Source organism: Budorcas taxicolor, chromosome 14 (genome assembly GCF_023091745.1).
Source record: "Budorcas taxicolor isolate Tak-1 chromosome 14, Takin1.1, whole genome shotgun sequence".
NCBI lineage: Eukaryota > Metazoa > Chordata > Mammalia > Artiodactyla > Bovidae > Budorcas > Budorcas taxicolor.
Genome location: NC_068923.1, coordinates 54712459 through 54722225, shown reverse-complemented (window position 1 = coordinate 54722225; position 9767 = coordinate 54712459).

Genomic DNA, 9767 nt, shown 5'->3' with positions numbered 1-9767 from the left:
ATATGCGTAGACTTAATTGTTATATACTTCTTTGCAGTATCAAAGGCATGATTTCAAAGTTCATAAAGACCTGACCAGCTGTTGGTTGAATTTATGAATGATCCATTGTAACATCATGTTAATCTAAAACATTCTAGTGTTTCAAAATTGAACTTTAAGATGTAGTTCCCAAAGTGTACACTCTTTTCCTCCATGCATCACTAAAATTAACATTTTTTTGTAGACAATTTCCTATATTTGTATCTTCTATAGTGTCTAACAAACTTCATTTCTTGTAGCAGATGTTCAATGCCTGCTGTTAAGGTGATATAAACTGAATGTTTAATTGAACTGAATAAAGTTGAATCAAATCATATTCAGTGCTACTATGTGCTATCTTTTGGTCTTTCATTTTGCCATGACCTCACATTGGCAAATATATCATATTGTCAGTCACATATAGGGTTTTTTTTTTTTTTTCCTGTAAATATCAATATACAAGAAAAGAACTGAGGAAAAATCGAAAAAAGGTATTGGCCATATGCCTGGGTTAATATGCTGATGCAGATATTCATGTTAATTCACTTATTTTTTGATTCTTATATAATGTGTAGATAAATGACAGCAAGTATTATGCAACAAATATCTATTGCTGCTGCTGTTGCTAAGTTGCTCCAGACGTGTCCGACTCTGCGCGACCCCATAGACGGCAGCCCACCAGGCTCCCCCGTCTCTGGGGTTCCCCAGGCAAGAGTACTGGAGTGGGTTGCCATTTCCTTCTCCAATGCATGAAAGTGAAAAGTGAAAGGGAAGTCGCTCAGTTGTGTCAGACTCTTCGCGACCCCATGGACTGCAGCCTACCAGGCTCCTCCACCCATGGGATTTTCCAGGCAAGAGTACTGGAGTGGGTTGCCATTGCCTTCTCTGGAAACAAATATTTATTGTGATTAAAAATAATAAAATTCTGTCTTGGATGCAATAAGGAAAAAAATATTTTCTTATGGACATGAATTATCCCACTTTATTTAGGGCTTCCCTGTTGGCTCAGTGGTGAAGAATCTGCCTGCGAATGCAAGAGACACATGTTTGATCTCTTGGTTTTGAGAAGATGCCCTGGAGAAGGAAATAGCAACCCACTCCAGTATTTTTGCCTGGGAAATCCCATGGACAGAGGAGACTAGTAGGCTACAGTTCATGGAGTCTCAAAGAATCGGACATGACTTAGTGACTGAGCAGCAACATTTATTCAGTAAGCTTGTATTGAGCAAAACTTAGTCTCCTGTAAAGTAATAAATAGATAAATATGAGATGGTCTTTCCTTTCACAGGACTCCTAGTTGCATGGAAAATTCATATACAAATGTGGGTAATTTATAATATGCCAAAGATTGTGATAGAAATACACATGGAGTGTGCTTGGAAAGAAAAGTTTGAGAAGGATTAATGGAAGATGAGACTTGAGCACATTAGTAAAAGAAATATAGAATGAATCTAGATAAGGAATGGAAAGAATTTTTGAGAAAAGGGAAAAATATATAAAGTCAGAAAACATGAAACTGCCTATCCAGATCACTGAATTGCAGGTGTTTTGGCATAGTATTAATCAGTATTTTTTTTCTCCTCTCCTTTTTCTTCCATAATATGATGCAGAATTTTAATTCAAACAGTTGTAAATAAAAAAGAGACTTTCTGCTCTTATTCAAACATTGAAAATCACAAACTTCCTAGTATAGCTCAAACCAAGGATAGAAGTTCCTTCTTTAAATTTATAGTTTCTTGTATTTTTGTTTCATATTCTCAAAATGCAGAATGACATCAGACAGTCAAGATATTCCAAGAGTAGCTGGAACAGAAGTTCCAGCTGGGAAAAAAAAAAAAAAATTAGGTAGAGACATTGATTAGATCTATTTGAGCCATATGCCAGTTGTTCAGTCGCTAAGTTGTGTCCAACTCTGCGACCCCATGGACTGCAGGACACCAGGCTTCCCTGTCCTTCACCATCTCCCGGAGCTTGCTCAAACACATGTCCATTGAGTCGGTGATGCCATTCAACCATCTAATCTTCTATCATCCCTGTCTCCTCCTGCCTTCAATCTTTCCCAGCATCAGGTTCTTTTCCAGTGAGTCAGTTCTTCACATCAGGTGGGCTAAGTATTGGAGCTTCAGCTTCAGCATCAGTCCTTCCAATGAATATTTGGGGTTGATTTCCTTTAGGACTGACTGGTTTGATCTCCTTGCAGTCCAAGGGACTCTCAAGAGTCTTCTCCAACACCACAATTTGAAGACGCTCAGCCCTCCCTACTATTTTTTGAAGACTTTTTTTTATTATCCAATCCTCATATCCATACATGAGGGGCACTCAGCACCACCTCCCCTCTTAAAGCCATTTTTATTATCCAACTCTCACATCCAAAGGCTATATGGAACTTTGTAGGCAAAGTAAAGTATTTGCTTCTTAATATGCTGTCTAGGTTTGTCATAATTTCTCTTCCAAGGAACAAAAGTCTTTTCATTTCATGGTTGCAGTCATCATCTGCAGTCATTTTGGAGCCCAAGAAAATAAAGTCTGTCACTGTTTCCATTGTTTTACCATCTATTTGTCATGAAGTGCAAATGCCAATACCTGGATATATCTCTGAGGTCAAGCAGGGGCACAATACGACTGGCTCTGTTTTTCTTATATAGCGAATCTCTCTGTGTACATGTGTGCTAAGTTGCTTCAGTCATGTCCGACTCTTTGCAACCCTATGGACTGTAGCCTGCCAGGCTCCTCTGTTCATGGGGATTCTCCAGGCAAGAATACTGGAGTGGGTTGCCATGCTCTCCTCCCAGAAGCCTCTCTGACCATAAAGTAATTGATGACATTGATCAAAATCATATGGAAATCAGGAAGATAAGTCTCTTCTAGAGGATGGAAAAGATGATGCCCACAAATAGAGGAGGACAGAATGCTGTTCTAATAAAGATATTATACATGCATCCGATTTTATCAAAGAGTTGTTTGGATTTTTTTTTTTTCCTTTAAACTATATGAAACCATTGAAGGTTTTGCTCTGAGGAATGATTCATTTGTTTGTCTTTTTTGTAGGAGGTGCCTGAGTCATCCTGGTGGGAGATGATGAGAGATTCTATACAGACAGTAGCTATAGATATAGATGTAGGGAATGTATTTAACAAATGGGAAGAATATATGTTGTAACAGTAATCAATTGAATGGGATATAGGTGTGAAAAAGCAGAAGGTGGTATAGGAAAAGGGAGGCAGCGTATTCAATTGCTAATTTAAGTTAATTTTATGTTGAAATACCTTATAATCATCCCTTCTTTTAAACTCCGTAGTTACTTTATTTAACTGAGCCTTCATCATCTCTTTTCCCTGGAATATTACAATAGTCTTTTTAGCAATCTGTTTACTTCCAGTATCTTATCTTTCTAGTTTATTTTCATTCTGTAATTCAGGATATCTTCCTAAAGTAATCTGATCTCACTTTTATTTTAGAAATATCCGGTGTTACTTAGAAACGTAAGGTTGGAAGAAGATCCTAATTTTTCAAGGTGGCATGCAGAATCTTCTATAAGCAAGTCTTAATCTGCCCTGTGAATAACTATTAACACAATCAAGCAGAAGTTAAAAGCAATATACCTTCTCGGCACAGCTTTCCATCTTTCAGTGTTCTCCAGCTGGAAGTCCATAATTTGTTTTTCCCTATAATCACTACCAAGAGGCTGAATCTCTACCAAGGTTTAGGATTTGAAAATAAGAGGCAATAATGCTGAAGAATGTTCAAAATACCATAAATTGTACTCATTTCACCTTCTATGCTCAAAATCCTCAAGCAAGGCTTCAGCAGTATGTGAACCAAGAATTTCCAGATGTACAAGCTGGGTATAGAAAATGCAGAGGAACCAGAGATCCAATTGCCAACATTCATTGGATCATGGAGAAAGCAAGGGGATTCCAAATATATACATATATATATATATATATATATATATATACACACACACACACACACACACACACACACACATATATATATATATACACACACACACACACACACATATTTCTTCATTGACTACTCCAAAGCCTTTGACTGTGCAGATCACAACGAACTGTGAAAAGTTCTTAAAGAGATGGCTGTATGCAGGTCAAGAAGCAGCAGTTAGAACCGGGCATGGAACAGTTAACTGGTTCAAAATTGGGAAATTAGTATCAAAAGGCTGTATATTGTCATCCTGTTTTTTAATTTCTATGCAGAGTACATCATGCAAAATCCTGGGCTGGATGAATCACAAGCCTGAATTAAGATTGCCAGGAGAAATATTAACAACCTCAGGTATACAGATGATAATACTCTAATGACAGAAAGTGAAGAAGAACTAAGGAGCCTCTTGATGAGGGTGAAAAAGGAGAGTGAAAAAATTAGCTTGAAACTCAACTTGAAAGAAACTAAGATCATGGCATCTGGTCCCATCACTTCATGACAAATAGAAGGGGGAAATTGGAAGCAGTGACAGATTTTATTTCCTTGGAATCCAAAATCACTGCAGATGGTGAGTGCAGCTGTGACACTAAAAGATGTTTGTCCTTGGAAGGAAAGCTATGACAAACACAGACAGTGTATGCGAGATGGCAAAAGAGACACAGATGTATAGAACAGTCTTTTGGACTCTGTGGGAGAGGGAGAGGGTGGGATGATTTCAGAGAATGGCATTGAAACATGTATAATATCATATATGAAATGAATAGCCAGTCCAGGTTCTATGCATGATACTGCATGCTTGGGGCTGGTGCACTGGGACAACCCAGAGGGATGGTACAGGGAGGGAGGAGGGAGGGGGTTTCAGGATGGGGAACACATGTACACCTGTGGTGGATTCATGTTGATGTATGGCAAAACCAATACAATATTGTAAAGTAAGTGAAAGTGAAGTCACTCAGTCGTGTCTGACTCTTCGCAACCCCATGGACTGCAGCCTACCAGGCTCCTCCATCCATGGGATCTTCCAGGCAAGAGTACTGGAGTGGGTTGCCATTGCCTTCTCCAGTGCATGAAAATGAAAAGTGAAAGTGAAGTCGCTCAGTCATGTCCGACTCTGTGCGACCCCAGAGACGGCAGCCCACCAGGCTCCGCCATCCCTGGGATTCTCCAGGCAATAACACTGGAGTCGGTTGCCATTTCCTTCTCCAATGCATGAACGTGAAAAGTGAAAGTGAAAGTGTAGTTGCTCAGTCATGTCCACTTTTAGTGACTCCACGGACTGCAGCCTGCCAGGCTCTTCTGTCCATGAATTTTCCAGGCAAGAGTACTGGAGTGGGGTGCCATTGCCTTCTCCAATTGTAAAGTAATTAACCTCCAATTAAAATAAATTTATATTAAAAAAAAAGCAGAGACATTACCTTGCCAATAAAGGTCCATATAGTCAAAGCTGTTATTTTTCCAGTAGTCATGTATGGATGTGAGAGTTGGACTATAAAGAAGGCTGAGTGCCAAAGAATTGATGCTTTCAAACTGTGGTCTTAGAGAAGACTCTTGAGAGTTCCTTGGACTGCAAGAAGATCGTACCAGTCAATCCTAAAGGAAATCAACCCTGAATATTCATTGGAAGGACAGATGCTAAAGTTGAAGCTCTAGTACTTTGGTCACCTGATAGGAAGAGGTGACCCATTGGAATAGACCCTGATGCTGGGAAAGATTGAAGGCAAAAGGAGAAGGGGGTGACAAAGGATGAGATGGTTTGATAGCATCACCAGTTCAATGAACATGAATTTGAGCAAACTCTGGGATATAGTGGAGGACAGAGGAACCTGGCATACTGCCATCCAAGGGGTCACAAAGAATCAGACATGACAGAGTGACTGAGCAGCAGCATCAACAAATAAAAGAAATTGGAGAAAGAAGAGTTGGAAGAAGGAAGTCTTATTATAATTTCTCTGGTAGAAGCAAGCACAAATATGAGCTCTATCAGACATGAAAATTTTGCTGGAGTTTCTGAAAGTTTTTTTGAAAATCTTCTGCCTAATGTCTGGAACCAGATGTATTTTGTGGCCAAAAGTGTTTTTGGTTTGTGCATCATCATGACGCCCTAACTGTTAATGGCAAATCAGAGAACCACATAAGATTTTCCTAAATCTTGAAACATCTAGCCTTTTCATCAGTTTAAAAAAATATCTGTTTTACTGTGTTAAATCTTTTTCTATTTGAAATATCTAGAATGGTTACCATCATCCTCACCAAACAGAAATTGAGAATTTTACTATCGTAAGTAGTTTAATGAAACCAATTTTAAAGATAGGATTCTGGGATTTATTATTTGATGCTTTTATATTTAAAAACTGGGATGAAATCACTGCCAGTGGAAACAGGATACTGATAATGTGTTGCAGTGGCAATACTGTTACGTATCTGTTACAGTTGGTGTGTAGTGAAGTGCTTGTTGTACACACTGTTTGATAGTCTAAGTGGCAGGAGCAATAGAGCATTGCCATAATGAGAACTATATCTAGCTGCTTCTGGCTTCACTGAAGAATTTATAGAGTGGAGATGGAAAATACAAGCCTATAATCTCTGCTTAAAGCATGTGCAAGGAAGTAGAGGGCATATACGTTTGACCTTGAAAGAATTTTTTTAAACTTTTCTAGCCAAAGGACTAAAATATTCAAAATATAGACTCAAAGTCTGATCCTGTATGTTCCTGAATTACAGTGCAGTTTGGAGCATTGATTGGGAAAAATCCATATCTTCAGTGTTTTAATTAGAGCTTCTTGCTGCTGCTGCTGCCGCTAAGTCTCTTCAATCGTGTCCGACTCTGCGCGACCCCATAGATGGCAGCCCACCTGGCTCCCCCATCCCTGGGATTCTCCAGGCAAGAATACTGGAGTGGGTTGCCATTTCCTTCTCCAATGCATGAAAGTGAAAATTGAAAGGGAGGTCGCTCAGTCGTGTCCAACTCTTAGCGACCCCATGGACTGCAGCCCACCAGGCTCCTCTGTCCATTGGATTTTCCAGGCAAGAGTACTGGGGTGGGGTGCCATTGCCTTCCCCGTAGAGCTTCTTAGTGGATTTTAAAAATCTGAATATCTTGGTGCCCCTTCTCAATATCCCATTCACTAATATTTCTTATCAGGAAAGTTATTCTTTACTTATCCTGCCTGAATAAATCTGCCTACCTTGTCTTAGTTATTCCAAATCCCCTTAAGACTCATCTCCTCTACTTTGTCATGAACTTGAGTTTCATAGTTAGAGGCACATCTAGTGTTCCCCCAAATGCAGTGTAGCTTATTCAATGAAAAATTGTTTAACATTTGATCGCTAACAGAAACTTGAGAAATACATGTGAGAATCAGTTCTGTAAGTGTTAGACAAGGAAGGAAATAACATAATTTGATCAGGTTGACTATATTGATATGCATACAATTATAAGTGATTGATTCATGATTTGAATAAGAAGCAAGTGGATGTAATTCTTACTCTGCTGCTTGAATGGCACTTGAACAAAATATAACCTACACTAAATGCAACTGAGGATGCAGAATTCTCTGGTACAGTGTAGAGGAATGAATCCAAAGGTTCGGGAATATAGGAAATGTTTAAATGGATTAATACCAAAAGAGCCATTCATAGCTACCTATCTCCTCTCTCTGGGGTTCAGGGTATACTCTCTTTATGCAATAATGAGAGGATCTCAGCATTCATGAAAATTTCCCTAGTGGTGGTCCTTCTGAAACTCTTTGTACAGCATTGGCTGTCAGAGACAGGAAGGCATGTTAACAAAGTGGTGACCAGTACCAGAGCAGACATTAAAATGGACTGACTGAAGGAAACCTTTGGAAATTGCTAATTTATTACATTGTTTCTAGAACCCAGGACAAAAACAAATTGTTGCCTACAGAGTAATTATCTGTAGAATAATTCAAAAATAAAATACTGGTCTGGTATGTGTTTTTCCTGCACTATTTGTTGAAAAGATTATCCTTTCCCCTTTGAGTAATCTTAGAACTCTTGTCAAAAATCACTTGCACATATATGTGGGGATTTATTTCTAGACTATCCAGTCTATTCCATTGGCCTGTATGTTGGTCTTTATGCCAGTTCTACACATTTTGATTACTGTAGCTCAGTAGTAAGTTTTGAAATTAGGAGGGAATCCTCCAATGTTATTCTTTTTTGAGGCTGTCATGGTTATTGTAAGCCATGTGAATTTCAGAATGGGTTTTCCTATTTCTGAACAAAACATCTTTGGTTATTGATAGAAATTGAATCTAATCTGTAGATTATTTTAGGTAGTATTGACATCTTGATAATATTAAATCTTCCCATCCATGAAAAAGAGATATTTCCACTTATTTATGTCTTTTAAAATTTCTTAAAGCATTTTTTTGTTCTTATTAAGCAACCTTTTCACTTCTAGTTTAAAGGAATTCCTAAATATTTTACTCTTTTTAATGCTATTGTTAATAAAATTATGTTCAAAATTTCCTTCCAGGTTATTCACTGTAGTGTAAACAAATGCAACTGATTTTGCATCCTGCTACTTTGCTGAGTTCATTTATTAGTTCTAATAGTTTGTGTGTATGAATAATCTTTAGTGTTTTTTACATATTAAATTATATCATCTGGAAAGAAAGACAATTTTACTTCTTCCTTTCCAGTTTGTATGTCTTCTATTCCTTTTTTAATTGCTCTGGTTAGAACTTCCAGAATTTGTCGAGTACAGTGTCAAAGGTGGGCATCCTTGCATTTTTCTTGATTTTAAAAGAAGTACTTTTCATTTTTTTACTGTTGAGTATAATGTTTGCTGTGCATTCTCATTGGTTGCTTTTATTATGTTAAGGTAACTCCCTTCTCTTTCCAGTTCACTGAATGCTTTTATCATGAAAAAGTATTGAATTTTGTCAAATGGAAATAATCACGTGAGTTTTCCCCTTTATTTTCTTAATGTACTATATTACATTGATAAATTTTCATATGTTGAACCCCATCCTTGCATTCCAGGAATAAATTCCGCTTGGTCATAGTGTACAATCATTTTAAAACTAGTGGTGTTGAATTCAATTTGTTAGTATTTTATTGAGGCTTTTTGCATTATGGGTATATAATTTTCTTTTTTCTTGTAGTCTGCCAGGCTCCTCTGTCCATGGAATTCTCCAGGCAAGAATACTGGAGTGGGTAGCTATTCCCTTCTCCGGGGAATCTTCCTGATCCAGGGATTGAACCTTGGTCTCCCACATTGCAGGCAGATTTTTTACCATCTGAGCCACAAGAGAAGCCCTTTCACTTTTTTTTTTAGATTGAGGATTTTTGCATCAATATTCATAAAGGATGTGTGTGTGTGTTAGTTGCTCAGTGGTGTCCAACTCTTTGAGACCCTGTGGCCTATAGTCCACCAGGCTCCTCTGTCTATGGGATTCTCCAGGCAAGAATACTGGAGTGGATTGCCATGGTCTCCTCTAGGGGATCTTCCTGACCCAGGAACTGAACACAAGTCTCTTATGTCTCCTGCACTGGCAGAAGGGTTCTTTAAGATATTAGTATATAATTTTCTTTTCCTTGTATTGAATTTGTCTTTGATATCAGGGTAATTCTGGTTTCATAGAATGAGTTAGAAAGTGATCACTGTAATATTTTGGCAAAAACTGAGGACTGTTATTAGTCCCACTTTAAATGTTTGATAGAAGTCACCATGGAAGATCTAGAGATTTTCTTTGTTGAGTGACATGCAAATACTGATTCTGCCTCCTTCCTAGCTTTTGCCTCCTTCCTAGGTCTATTCAGATTTCCTGTGT